The sequence below is a fragment of the Quercus lobata genome, chromosome 2, assembly GCF_001633185.2.
Source record: "Quercus lobata isolate SW786 chromosome 2, ValleyOak3.0 Primary Assembly, whole genome shotgun sequence".
Classification (NCBI taxonomy): domain Eukaryota; kingdom Viridiplantae; phylum Streptophyta; class Magnoliopsida; order Fagales; family Fagaceae; genus Quercus; species Quercus lobata.
In genome coordinates, this window is record NC_044905.1 from 48,472,663 (window position 1) to 48,487,371 (window position 14,709).

Below are 14,709 nucleotides of genomic sequence, written 5' to 3' on the forward strand. Positions count from 1 at the left end.
AAGACTCGATTTTTACGCATTCAGAATCACTTACGTCTTGGTCGTGTCTATGTTTTTTGTCTCTTTTGCGTGCAGAGAATCTGACTATGCCATCATGTCTGTGTTTTTGAGTGGCTGACCAGCCAGTAGTGTTTTGTTTTTGGTCTCTTTTGGGCTGTGTAGTGTCATGTCAAATGTTTATTCTGTGTTTTTGAGTGGCTCACCAGGCAGAACGTTTTTGGTCTCTTTTGGGCTGTGTAGTGATTGGTCATGTCAAATGTTTATTTTGAACGTGCAAAGCTGACCAGCCTACAGTGTTTTGTTTTTGGTCTCTTTTGGGCGTGCAGAGAACATCTGACCAGCCTACTGTGTTTATTTTGAATGTGCAAAGCTTATAAAGAAAAGTCTGACCAGCACTGTTTTGGCATTGGTCATATCCGTGTTTTATTTTTGGGTGATTGGTCAGTAATAAAAAACTCTCACACAACCTCTCACACAACTCTCAGAAAATATTTTGACTGCCTCACACAACTCACACCTTCAGCAACTTCTATCACAAAACATCTCTCAACAACTCTCACAAAACATCATACAACTCTCATAAACTCTCATACATCAGCAGCAAAACATTGCTCCTCTCACTCTCATACAATCTCAGCAGTATATTTGCTCATCCTCATGTCAAGTAAGGGTCTCCTCCTCACTATCTAGTTGGTTGTTTAGTGTATATAGCTGCTTTAAAAAGTGTTGCTTGCATTGAATTTGTCATGCCATTTCTTAATAAAATATTTGTTTGTATTAAATATTTATATTTGTTTCCTAATAAGATATTTGTTTGTATTAAATATTTATATTTGTTTCCTGATAAGATATTTGTTTGTATTAAATATGTATATTTGTTTGTATTAAATATGTATATTTGTTTCATAATATTAGTTTTTTTTTTTTGTTGAGTAACCGGCCTGGAAGCCCAAGCCTATGATAGGCTCCTTATGTATATTAGTTGGTTGTTTAAATATGTATATATAAATATAAATAAATAAATATATATACATATTTGTTTCCTGATAAGATATTTGTTTGAGTACGAAATTATAATGATTGAGTGTGTTTGTATGTGATGTGGGGTGAGTATATGCAATTGTTACACTTTTAGATCCCTTGTAATTTTTGTACTTTGAGTAGATAGAAAAGGTTTTGTAATTCGAACATAAATGAAAGAGATAAAATATGTCACTAACATAAATTTCCTTGGCTTGGCTCTCTAATAGGTTCACAATCTTTGAAGAATATTGATATAATGTATACTTCGGTGGACCCCTTCACAATCCTGAAGGGATTGACAGATTCCCATTTATAGGGGAGGGTATCGAATGCTACTACATGATGTTCCGTCGTAAGTTGAAGACGTTGAATGATTTGAAGAGGAAAATAATGGACGAATTGAAATTGAATCCTGCTTGGTATGACATCAAGATTATTTATCGTTACCCACAAGAAGTCCTTCATGAACGGATAAATTATGGGTATGTGGCGATCAAAGAAGATAAACATGTAAAGATGATGTTTAATAGGATCCAGAAAATGCCCCAAGTAAATGCTGCTGAGTTGTATGTAAGTTTGGAGGCGCCTGCAGATAACACTACTGAGGTGGTGCAAGAAACAACTACGGCTTTACAATTTACAGCCCTAGATGATGGATGCACTACAATGGGAGGGTATACGATGGGAGGGTATACTGCACAAGGGTATACGATGGGAGGTTATACGCTCCCATCTCAAGATCATGTTGCTAATACTAGTGAAACCCTCTATCGTGAAGAGACACATTTAGAGGAGGAAGACGAAGACGAAGATCATGTTGCGAATGATGGTGAAAATGTTGAGATTGTGGATGAGTACGAAGAGAGGATTGAGCAAGGCGACTTTGAGAACGATGTGGATGAACATGAAGTCGTTCCCAATTTTGAAGAGGAAAATATGGAGGACCATGATGAAGGTGATGCAAATGATGATATTGGTGTCCAGCATAATAGAAATACGACCACTGGCTACAGACCTCCTGCTGAGTCATTCTACTCAAATACTTGGGAAGATATGGTTGATCCTTCACGTCTTCAGATACCATTTGTCTCTACTTGGGAAGATGGGATGCATTTTTCTAAAGGGTTGACTTTTGCAAATAAAGATGCGGTGAAACATGCATTGATAATATACGCAGCAAATGATAATAGAAATTTTATAATCCGGAGGTCGACCAAAACGAAATTGTGCGCCGCATGTGTTGATGACAACTGCAAGTGGTATGTTGGGGCATACATGAAGACTAAATTCAATGGTATGTGGATGGTTACGTCTTATGTGGGTCCACACACTTGTATACCCTTTGGCCTAAAAAGAGATGGTAGAATGATGGATTCGCATTTTGTTGCATCAGAAATTGTGGGAGATTGCAAAAAAATCACACTACACGTATTGATGACCTATGGGAGATCATACGTACTAAGTATAATCATGAGCTTTCTTACTATAAAGTATGGGACGCAAAACAAAAGGCAATTGCTAAGATATTTGGGGATTGGGAGGAGTCTTACCAAAAGTTGCGAAAGTTGTTGTTGGCATACTTGGATGAGGACTCAGGTACCCAGTACAGCTATCACACCATACCTAGGCCAGACGAAGGTACTGCGGTACTACGCTATGTATATTGGGCATTCGCTCCATGCATTGCTGCATTCCAATATTGCAGGCCAGTGATTAGTATTGACGGGACTCATCTGTATGGTAAATACAAAGGGGTATTGATGATTGCAATGGCAACCGATGCTAACCAAAAGGTTTTGCCTCTCGCCTTCGCTGTTGTGAACAAGGAGTCAGGGGCTAGTTGGGGGTGGTTTTTAGAGTGTCTCAGGACTTCCATAGAGCATGTCATACCTAACGATGGCATTTGTATTATTTCTGACCGACATAAAGGTATCAAATGTGCCATTCGAGAGTGGCCTAGACGTGAGGACGGAAGAGAACAGGTATATCACCGATATTGCCTTCGACATGTTGCTAGCAACTTCAACAGACACTTTGATAACCCGATTCTAAAGGCATTGGCCTTGAAAGCTGGATATGCAAGTAATGAAGCTAAATTTAAGTCCATAATGCAAACCATTAAGGAGGCCGAGATTAATTTACTGAGGGGTGTAGACCCTACTGATACGCGGATTGAACGTTATATGCCATACACATATCTAGTGAGTGAGAATGTGGAGAAATGGACCCAGTCACATGATGGTGGAAGACGTTATGGGGCAATGACAACCAATATCTCCGAGTGCTTTAATGGGGTACTTAAAGGTGCCCGCGGTTTGCCCATTGCTGCAATGGTTCATTTCACTTTGTGCAAACTTGTTGCATATTTCCACGATCGACATAAACAAATTACTTCTGATCTTTCTCGAGGTAAGCTGTGGAGTGATTATGCAATGGAGATCTATAGCAGAAATGAGCAAAAAATTGCAGGACACACTGTGAGGAATTTTAATCATGCAGAGGGTGTATATCAGGTGGTTACCCCGTACAATGACCATAGAGGTGGAGGGGGAAACCACAGTCATGAAGTACGCATATTTGCTAGAACATGTGGTTGCAGAAAGTGGCAAAACTTGAAGATCCCTTGTTCACATGCAATTAAAGTTCTTCAAGATCTGCATCTCAATGCGACCAACTATATTGACCCATGTTACAGTTTGAACAACGCCATTCTCACATATTCACATAATTTTGTGGTACCAAAGTCAGAGTCTGAGTGGAGGGACGTTTCCGGACCACGATGGGTGCCTGACCCACTGCTGTTGCGGGGCAAAGGTCGTCCTGTGAAGTCAAGAATAAGGAATGAAATGGATGGGGTACAGCGAGAACGGGGAAGCCGGAGGGAAGATCCAGACTTGAGGGAGACTCAACCGAGGCAATGATGCGGAGTGTGTCATCAAGAGGGGCATAACCGTAGAAGTTGTCCCAATTCCCGTGGGGCATCGACAAGTGGTACTGCTATAAACTAGGCAAGTGCCCTCACTGTTTTTATATAATATATTCAGAATTTCATTTTCTTATTGTTCTTTGCATTTGGAAACTAATGACCGTATTTTAATTTTTGGCAGGCAAGCGGAAACTCGATTTTGCTAAGTCACATTGTACGTGGGACTTGTGGTTATCTTCTGTATGGACAAGTGCTAGGTGACTATGTAGAGTCTGTTGTATCAGTATGGAGAAGTGCTTGGTAACTATGTAGAGTATGTTGTATCAGTATGGTTTAGTATGGACAAGTGGTAGACAAATATGGAGACTATGTTGTATTTATTAGTTGTTATTTTGGTTATTGTTGAATGTTGTTGTAATTGAACTATTTGCTGTCCATTGTACTTGTTACTATAGTTGCGTTGTGCAGCTTTTGCCTATAATGCCAGCAATTATATTACTTTGGCATTAGTAGCTACTACTTTGGCAAATTCAACCACAGGGCCCTCCTTTGAAGCGATGATAGCTAGTATTGAATGTTTTTTGTCCGTTAATAGGGAACCTATAATGGGTATGAATAGTAACTGTTTGAATCCAGTTGTTTGCATATGATGTACGAGCAATTTACCAGTATCATATGCTTGTATCTACTTGTTTACTGCTGCTCATGTTATGTGTTCTGGCTCTAGTTTACTGCTGCAGGGGAAGGGAAACCAATTATGGTGCACGAGTAGGTGCCAAAAACAAAAAAACAAAAAAAAAACCCCAGTGGAAATCGACTCTCTGAGAGTCGATTTCCTATGGACCGAATAGGAAACTGAATTGGACTGAATGGACCTAAGTGGACCGAATAGGATTGAAGTGGACTAAAATAGACTGAATGAACCTAATAGACCGAATTGGACTGCAGTGAACCGAATGAACCTAAATGGACGGAATGGACCTAGTTTACTGCTGCAGGGGAAGGGAAACCAATTATGGTTTACTGCTGCACGAGTAGGTGCCAAAAACCAAAAAAAAAAAAAACCCCAGTGGAAATCGACTCAGTCGATTTCCCATGGAAATCGACTCTCTGAGAGTCGATTTCCTATGGACCGAATAAGAAACTGAATTGGACTGAATGGACCTAAGTGGACCGAATAGGATTGAAGTGGACTAAAATAGACTGAATGAACCTAATAGACCGAATTGGATTGCAGTGAACCGAATGAACCTAAATGGATGGAATGGACCTAGTTTACTGCTGCAGGGGAAGGGAAACCAATTATGGTTTACTGCTACACGAGTAGGTGCCAAAAACCAAAAAAAAAAAAAACCCCAGTGGAAATCGACTCTCTGATAGTCGATTTCCCATGGAAATCGACTCTCTGAGAGTCGATTTCCTATGGAAATCGACTATAAGATGGTCGACTTCTGCTGGGGGATTTTTTTTTTTAATCCCAAGTTGGGAACTAATTTCAACAGGCAAGTGAAAAGGGGTATTTTTATAACTTATTGCTTTAAATAGAAACGTATAGATGTAAAAAGTCACGACGGATATAACAATGAACTCAACTTTCCTATTTTGTGCATAAAACTAACTACAATGCTGAAATTAAATTGCAAGAGTCAAATTAAATGAATTAGGTTATTTGTTTCCATATATTGCAAGGACATACCTTAATGAAATTTTAGACTAAAGAGAACCACACCAAGTCTAAAAGCTCAAATTTGAAACTTTCTTACTTTATCACACAGGCTTTAATGTAAGACTTTGATAGATGGTATATTGTAACCATTTAAAAACAGGTACTAAGCATAAAAATAGAATTCAAACGCCACTCATCTCAACGAATCATGCTATATTATTCAAATATTTGCATTCATATTCATGATAAAATCACAAGGCTGGTACAGTTTAAGTGCCAAAAGAGAAAGAAAAAAATTTGAGTAATGTTTTTTTACACATTAAAACATGTTATTTGAAATATAGTACCAAACACATTGACGTGTCTCTACGCCCCTTAGCATTCCAACTGTCTCCCTAGGGGTGTAAGACATTGACGTGCCTAGAGAGACCGTCCTCACACATTCCACCGATGAGATTGAGCTATAATCCATCATTGATCCATTCTTCACCAAATTGACCCCAACATTCAGCTCTCCACAATCAGATTGATAGATCAACTCATTATTGAAGATTTCAAGCTTCCACTGGCCCTTAGGTGCCACCTAAAGCCTTGAAGTCACATCCTATGCACTACACATGACACCACCCAAATAGACTTATGGTGGGTTAGGTTGGGTTGTGTTGGTGGGTTGGATACACACTCTACACAGGAAGAGCGATAACGATAAATTTGAACTTACAATATAAATGGAGAATATGTTATTATAGTGATTTTTTTAAAAATATATTATAGTTAGTTGACTAATTTAAACATATCCAAGAAGATTTTTAAAAAATTGTACACCCCCATTCTATGGAATACATGTTACATATTACAATAAGTTTAAATTATTATATAATTTTAGAATTGTAGCATTTTTTTTTCCTTTCCAAATATAATTATTATACCTATATTGTTGAAATTTCAATTTTCAGGTAATTTTTTTAATTTTTATTATTTTTATTGCTTTTCTAGGGCCCATATCTTTATTTCCAATACCTATTTTGTTTGTATTTTTTAACCTAAAACTAAAGAGTTTGACAGAAATAGAATAAAATTTCATGCTTTTCAACCTAAAAATGAAGAAAAATAAAATAAAACTTCGAGCCCAAAACTGAATTGGACTGAATGGACCTAAGTGGACCGAATAGGATTGAAGTGGACTAAAATAGACTGAATGAACCTAATAGACGGAATTGGACTGCAGTGAACCGAATGAACCTAAATGGACGGAATGGACCTAAGTGGACCGAATTGGACCAAAATAGACCAAAAGGACCAAATAGACTGAATTGGACCGAATTAACCAAAGTGGACCTAAGTGAACCAAATTAGACCGAAATGGACCAAATGGGACTTAACATAAAGTCATAACCCTTGTAGGTCTTGCATGAAATACATATGCCAGATCAAACGAGCGCTAAAGTTGATGCCAAAGTTGGCACTTAACATAAAGTCATAACCCATGTGTTTATAGTTTTGATCTTCATGGCGGTCAACATGAGACCTATTATTGCCCAACTATAAAATGCTCACTGCTTGTTCCGAGAAACTAAAACTGGTTTTTCAAATGGAGAAACCATCTTGCTTGTACAAAACCATCAGTCACGAATTGCTGAAAATGATACTGTCCCTTTTGAAACACTATTTGAAAGAATCTTAACACAAGCTGATCGGACAAGTTCACAAAATATAAGCCAAACAATCTATAGAGGAAGTTCATACATCAAAAGGCACCATGCTATTCTCTCATAACTTGACCAATCAAAGACTTAAAAATAAAACGTATTATGCAGATCTTATATTAGTTGCTGGGAAGCATAAGCAGGTCTCCTTCCATTAACTTTACGCAGAATATGGTATCCTCAAGGCCATTCTTTGGGCAAGCCAAGGTCTTTCTGAATCTGGGTCAATGAAACGAGGCATGAGGAACTGTTCTGCTTCTTCGTCTATCAATTCTCTAGCCCATGCGACCCTCTTTGATGGGCAACTACCTGGCCCATAGCACCTGCATTTTTAATTGAAGCATTCCATACTTATTTAGTGTGCTATTAAGAATAAACTTTCATAAAGACACCAGCATCCATTTCAGAAGAAAAGTCAAAGAAAAGAAAGTACAACCAACTCCACCAAAACAGTAATCCAACATGTTATCAATTCATTTTCATTTTCATCTCTACTCAGCATCAAAAAAAGGTTATCAAAGAGCATCTGCACTTGTTACAAGCTACCAAATCATAATGGTAAAATTGGCAAAAATTTTATTGCAATTTATTAATTATATGGTCAAAAATTCGATGTTCATAATAAAGGCTTATGGTCATTAAGCACAGGAATTAGCAAGCAAAGAATTTGAGAAGCATGGTGATGTGTGCTGGCAGCAGCCACACCAAATTGACTATGCTGGGATTGGACGCTTACCAAGTTAATTGAGTCATACTTTTCATCAGCATCTGTAAAACAAGAAAGGTATGTTGTAAGCACTTCACACACTAATGTAGAATGACAACAATTGAATTTAGCGGAAATTCATACAATCAATCTAGTATCAAGTAATTACATAATTTTTTAAGGTAAAATAAAAGAAGCCTGGCCTGCACTGTGCTTTCTTCTGCTTTTGATGCCAGGTACAAGCAGGTTGGAGCCACAAGACGCGGATCATATTCTGTCATACTCTTTCTGAAAGCACAAAAAGAAGTTAAGCTTAGCAAGCAAAAGAGGTGATGCTATTTTTGTTTTTTGTTTTTGTTTTCTTGTTTTCACTTTCATCAGTCACTTCATCAAATTCAGAATCCTCAGTGGCATGTTCACTTTCAGAGTCACTCAACACATACCTTGTTTTCTAACTTGGTTCACCCTTTGAGGTCTTGCTCTTGCTGGTGCAACTTCAATAGTTTCTTCAGTACTGGCAGAAGTAGAAGCAGAACCCGAATTTTCTTCATTTTCAGTCACTTCATTTACCTTACCAACCCTTCCCAACACAGAACCACTTTTCTTGTTGAATGGAGATGCCCTCATCTTTCTCACTTTTTTCTCCAGTGAAATCCTGGAATTTTCAGCAGGCTTTAACATGTCAGTTAAAAGCTTCTAGGCCAATGTCTGAGGCTGCTGCTTATTCGCTGCACCTCTCTTCTTTGCCGCTGCAGGGGCCTTAACTGCCTTAGCATTTGCAGCCAGTTTTCCCCCGCCCTTTTTCCTCGCTTCTGGAGTAGCTACAACTTCTATCTCACTATCTTCATCATCATCATCAATTTCATTAATATCATTATAATCATCATCATCATCATCATCAGATATCTCCGAAACAGTTGCCAAGGGCTTCTTCTTCTGTGCAGCAGCAGCCCTTTTGCTAGGTTCTTTCTTCTTGGCTGGTACTTTGGGCACTTCAGTCTCCATGGCTAGTTATAGATAAAAACAAAGAGAAATTTACTGTGGGAATACTTACAGAAAAAACAGTCCAACACATTCCCAATGATCACGGTAAAAGATCATGGAAAAATTCACAAGAAACTAATTATTAGTTCTGCTGAATCTCAAGTGGAAATTTTAGTTGGTGCTTGTAACATGGAAAATTTGTACATTACAGTATTTTGTTCTCTTATAATTGATTTTATGAAGAAGAATAATAGAAACACAATTTCTCACACAAGATCATATATTAACTGGTTTGCAAACAATATCCCCATATCATCCACTGTAATTTTTCTTACATTACAGCTGAGTTGTGTAAAGATCATAATAAATAGTCTAATGAAATATAATAATATAGCATTTACCGGCTGATTGATCAGGAGATGCATCGAGGTTATAGGCAGCAACTTCTATCGTTCTTTAACCTCATCCTTTCGAAGGAAAAATAGAACATACGAACAGAAACAGACCTTAGCAGGAGCTTTCTCTGGTAAATGAAGCAGAAGTAAACCAAAAATCAATCAAAAAGTAATTCCCATATAATAAACATAATATTTTTTGACACTTACCAATTTCCATTGCAGCCACAGATGACGAGACAGCTTCTGCAACAGATTCTGCATTATTTGCCTTCTTATTATTGTTCTTCCGTGGGTTCTTGGGTGCTTGTCTAGCAGACTTCATAGCAGCTTCACCCCTTGCTTTGCCTCTCATTTTCTTTCTTAACTCCTCTGACTCACATCACTTCTCTCTAGCTCCTAAATGACATAAAACTAAAAACAGTCAACAAATAGAAAGACAGAAAAATAAACAAATCATCACAAGGAATTGTTAATTTTTCAGTCATACATCGAGTTGCCCCTCCAAAGCATCAAGATCTGTCCTCCAAAAGGACTTTGGAGTTTCCTTTCTCAAATCATCAACCTCCTTATTGACCTCATCCCTTTCAGCGCATAACTCCTGAACCTTCTCAATGGTCAAGCTTTCAATTGCCATGGCCAGTAGATACTCATAATCACTTATCTGTACCCCATTACTACTGCTGTCAGCAGGAGATTTCACTTCTGTTTCTTCTGTATCATCAGTTGCACCAGCAACTCCTGGCTCAACAGCTTTAGTTTTCTTTGGAAAAGGAGTGAAACCTTTTGTTTGCAGCTCAACAAACAGATCAGCTCTCTTCCTATTACTTACAATGATCTCTCCCTTCACAACTGCAAGGATAAACCTAACCCTGTTTTCTAACTTCAACAACTCCATTTCACGTTTGTTCAGTAGAAATTTCTGCACAAAATACAAAAACTGCAATTAATAATTGTTTCCCTAAGAAATGGCTGAAATTATTGAGTATCAGTGTTCTATTTGTGTTCACACAACAGGCCATGACATCAAAGGCAAAATAGACCCATTGTAATAAATTTGTTTTCACATACTCATTCTTGGAATGAAATTCAACTAAGACTAAAGAAATTGCAATCAGCAGTAAGTATCGTTAAGAACCAATTCAACATCGTGCTTTTCTCACTTTCTCTGCTTCCTCAAAGGCCTCTTTTTCAATCTGAAGTTACAGAAAAGATATGCAAATAAGGAACTGCTATTGATCTAGAATCTAACAATGAAGTTTAAGGAGAAGGGCCACACCTCCCTGTTTGCAAATACTTCTTCCACAACTTGTGTTGCATAATCTGGGTCATCACAGATCAAAACATTGTCGTAAACTGACCCACCCTTTACCTGCATTATTTGACCCCATTAATCATATAGTTTATTGATAACAAGAGCAACATAATAATCAGTCTATCTAGCATAGTAGATTGAGACTTATGTCCTACCTGCCAAACCTCAATTCCTACATACTTAATTGGCTTAAGCACATAAACATCAGGGTCATCTTCAGACTCTGGACATAGGAAAAAGGAAACCACTTAATGTCAACTTCAAATTTTTGTACCTGCGGTCCAAATTATTTTATATTTCTGCATCTCAATGAAAAAAATTATATAGGTATGCTTCACAATACCTGGATTATCAATCCAAGGAGTCTTCCATTTTCCTTTATAATTGGGGTTCTTAATTTTCTGTCAAGTCAAAAAAGCAAGCTCATGAGAAACTGCAAAGGAGAATCAAGCTTCAAGCATTTTTGTGTATCTCTTGAGCTCAATTGGCATACCTTGCACCAGTCAATAATGGATCGAATGCCCACATCTGATGAAATCTTGCACCATCTCCGCACATAATGCTTCATTATTTCTGTGAATTCAAATGTGTACATGCTTTCTTTAGTACATAAACAAGAAGCAAATGAAATTTAAGAAAACCATGGCAGAACTTTACCAGCATCAGTTTCAAATATTGCAACGGGAACAGCACGCTCACTTAAGAAAACCTTGGATGATGCATTTAAATTTGGCTACATGCAAGTGGTATAATTAAAATAAATGTCAGATAATTGATGAGGATTTTGACTTTAAATGATAAATTTAATCACTTAACTTCAACAAGGAATTGTTGTTTCTAGTGAGAATTAATTTAGATAATTAAGTCAAAATAAAAAATTGATAATGTGTCTTTGGGAATCATAAGTTTGACCTCCTACTGAGAAGAGTAAGAGTAAATAAGAGGATAGGCTTATAATTTTCTGCTGTGCAACAAGAGATGGTCTTCTGTCTACCAAAGAAAAACTTTCTGATATGGACTAATCGGAAATGATAAATTTAATCACTTAAATCATTATTAGAATTTTTTAACTTTAAATGGGAGGTGGAGTGGAGAAAGAATTAGAACTAAGGATCACCATCCCTAACACCATGTTAAACTACCGCTTATAGCAAAAGTTTAAGCTAATGGGAAAGAGTGAATTTAATTACTTAACTATTGTTCTAACACTTTCAAGGCCAGTAATTGAATTTAAGCCCAACATCATTTCACATAACTTTAAATGCATAAATTTTACTAAAGATATCAACACTAATCTCATATAATCTCAAGATAACTTTTAAAAAAGAAAAGGCTTAGGCACACCTGCCCAGGACGAGACATTCTGCAACCTAGGACAGAACTCTGTATAGTGTCTGCACTGATGATGTGACCCCCAATGTTATATGCTGCCTGGATAGTGGAAAAGTGTAAGAAGACAAATAACCACGTAAAACATTAACTATTCTCCTAAAGGAACAATGAGGAACATCCCACCTTTAAGAGTAGAAAAACTCTCTTTACATTGTTGTGTGGAATCCCATAAGCCAAATATGCCTATTGGAAAGCAAAAAGCTGATTAAAAAGCTGATCCCATCCCTCAAATTGGTCTTGTAATCTCTTCTCAAGTTGTAGAATCTGCTAGCAACATCACTTAAAATTAATAAGTAACTAGTAGAAATCACAGCTATAAAGATGGAGCCTATTTGCAATAGGCCGAATAGAGGCATGACCAAGGAAAAGGATTAGATTTAAGTCTTGTGATTCTTCATAACGTGGTTATTGAGAAGAAAAAATTCACTTCCATACCTCTTGCTTTAAAGAATTTTGAACTTCAGCCTTAGGGGATTGCTTCTTATTGGTTTTGATATGGTCCTCTAAGTGCCCCATATCCTGAAACCAGATTGAAGTAAATTAGAAATGCAAGAGTTGCATGTGTACTTATTTACTACAAGTAAAACTCACTGAGAAAGCACTGCATAAGAGCTATAAAAAACGATCATTTGCTTAGTATAAGGTATCAACTCAGCCCAACAAGGCCTTATATCTCAATTAGTAAGGATTACAAATGTTCTGGATGGGCTCTTAAGATGCAGAGCGAAACACAATCAAATTAATAATAAGATGAAGTGGATAATTCCTTGAAGGATGAAAGGAGTAACCAATCTTACCATCTTTATTCGGTCTGAGGCTTCAAAGGAACTATCCACGTTATCTCCCCCAACTCTTTTCTTATCAGGAAAGCTGTCAGAGCAGAAGAGTGTACACAAAAAAGTCAAAAGAAATAGATTGGAGAAGGCACTGAAAGAGCACTAAGCTTAAGCCAATCATGTGTACCTCTCTGTTAATAATCAGGTACCCTTGTCCATCAACCATGTACGAAATCATCATTATTAAATCGTATTCAGCATCAGGAAATTTCAAAGGAAGCTTTGTAGTCTCAATATCAAATGCACAAACATGCACTTCAGCACGTTGCAAAAGATCTGTCCTCTTTTCCAGCATAAGACCAGTACTGGATACACTAACGTCATACCATTGCCCACATCGTACATCTGAGTCATCAATTTCTCAGTGTCTCTAAAGGAGATAGAAAAATAAAAATGAAATCTCAAAAGAAATAGAAAGAAACAAGAAATCACCATTATCAATGGCAAATCGAACATGATAAGGAACATCATACTCGCGGAGATCAACAATACAGTCTACAACTTCTGCATGAAGTACAAATTCAAGCAATAAAGATTAATTACCTGAGCCGCAGAAGTTGCACCATGCCGTTTTGGCAGCTTACTCCGATCAGGTGCAATAATTGGGTTCTCAAAGTTACTCACCAGTTCATCTTTCGGAGGTTCATATGGAGACATGTTTTCAAGTTCTGCTTTACAAGCAGCAAGAAAAAGTTAGCTTTAATGATTCTTTGTTACCGAGATTCTTCTTGCAACCTCACGTGTTCCACTTCTTTATATTTCTTTCTAATACCCCTTAGGAAAAAATATAAAGAAATGGAAGACCTGAGGAAGCAAGAAGAATCTCGGAAACATAGAATAATTAAAGCTAACTTTATCTTGCTGCTGCTGAAGCAGAACTTGAAAACATGCCTCCATATGAACCTCCAAAAGATGAACTTGTGAGTAACTTTGAGAACCCAATTATTGATTTATGCCTCAGGTCATGGGTTATGACGTGAACCCACGACCTGAAGCTTGAAGCCCATTTTGACGAAAATACTTTTTAGTAAAAAAAGATTAGAAACCTATTAGAAATAAGTCATGCCATGGAAAACAACACACCCACGAACCATTTACAAATTTAATTGTATGAAGTAACCAACCTCAGTATTAATCCTTGCTTTGGATATGGCATCATCCTTGAGCAACTTCTTCAATACCTGCACAAAGTTCACTAACCATTAGCATCACGAGTTGAAAATCTCTATACACTGCCAATAACCAAAAAACCTCAAAACATAGTCACTTGCCTTACGAAATGGAGAAACTATAAATAAATATAAGAGCTGAGGAAACAAGAAGAATATTGTCAACAAAGAATCATTGATGCAACAAGTTTGTAGCTACTGCTGAAACAGAACATAAAGCAAGATAGTTAGTTCTTGTTAATGCATGCACACGGAAGCGGGAATTAAACTTCTTTTCATTAATAACAAGAGAACCATAGATAACCACAAACACATGAATATGTACCTCGAAGATAACAGCAACAAGAATTGTATCATTCACAAACACATGAATATCTACCTCCAGCTAATGTCCCAACTGTACCTTTCACCTAGTTCAAATAATGTACATTAAAATCATTTTGGCCACAAAAATAATTTCATGAACTTTTCAACACCAGCTTGAAATGTCTAGTTAAAGGAATAAGGTATCATTTGAGTTACCTTTTTTGAACCTTACGCTTTCTCGTATAATAAGGAGGAGGTCTTGCATGTCCTTCGTCAGATGCCTCC

At 37.2% G+C, this 14,709-nt stretch overlaps 5 long non-coding RNA genes across 6 annotated transcripts; all 5 read right to left on the reverse strand.

Annotated features, from left to right (window-relative positions):
- Positions 1-7,239: 7,239 nt before the first annotated feature.
- Positions 7,240-9,985, reverse strand: LOC115975735. Its single transcript, XR_004088186.1, has 7 exons — positions 9,897-9,985; positions 9,617-9,805; positions 9,413-9,534; positions 8,471-9,034; positions 8,197-8,315; positions 8,058-8,089; positions 7,240-7,644 (listed from the first exon to the last, which is right to left on the reverse strand). It is a non-coding gene; the product is annotated as an uncharacterized LOC115975735 (long non-coding RNA).
- Positions 9,986-10,560: 575 nt separating this feature from the next.
- Positions 10,561-11,171, reverse strand: LOC115977965. The gene is made up of 4 exons (XR_004088612.1): positions 11,065-11,171; positions 10,877-10,944; positions 10,686-10,778; positions 10,561-10,602 (listed from the first exon to the last, which is right to left on the reverse strand). It is a non-coding gene; the product is annotated as an uncharacterized LOC115977965 (long non-coding RNA).
- Positions 11,172-11,218: 47 nt separating this feature from the next.
- Positions 11,219-12,269, reverse strand: LOC115977966. Of its 2 annotated transcripts, XR_004088614.1 has the most exons (4): positions 12,237-12,269; positions 12,066-12,152; positions 11,379-11,454; positions 11,219-11,294 (listed from the first exon to the last, which is right to left on the reverse strand). It is a non-coding gene; the product is annotated as an uncharacterized LOC115977966 (long non-coding RNA). The 2 variants fall into 2 exon arrangements; XR_004088613.1 differs by lacking the exon at positions 11,379-11,454 and having other exon boundaries at positions 11,226-11,294.
- A 68-nt stretch (positions 12,270-12,337) lies between these two features.
- Positions 12,338-13,450, reverse strand: LOC115977964. Its single transcript, XR_004088611.1, has 5 exons — positions 13,382-13,450; positions 13,077-13,294; positions 12,911-12,983; positions 12,549-12,632; positions 12,338-12,377 (listed from the first exon to the last, which is right to left on the reverse strand). It is a non-coding gene; the product is annotated as an uncharacterized LOC115977964 (long non-coding RNA).
- A 775-nt stretch (positions 13,451-14,225) lies between these two features.
- Positions 14,226-14,708, reverse strand: LOC115975764. Its single transcript, XR_004088189.1, has 3 exons — positions 14,641-14,708; positions 14,444-14,528; positions 14,226-14,316 (listed from the first exon to the last, which is right to left on the reverse strand). It is a non-coding gene; the product is annotated as an uncharacterized LOC115975764 (long non-coding RNA).
- Position 14,709: the final 1 nt, after the last annotated feature.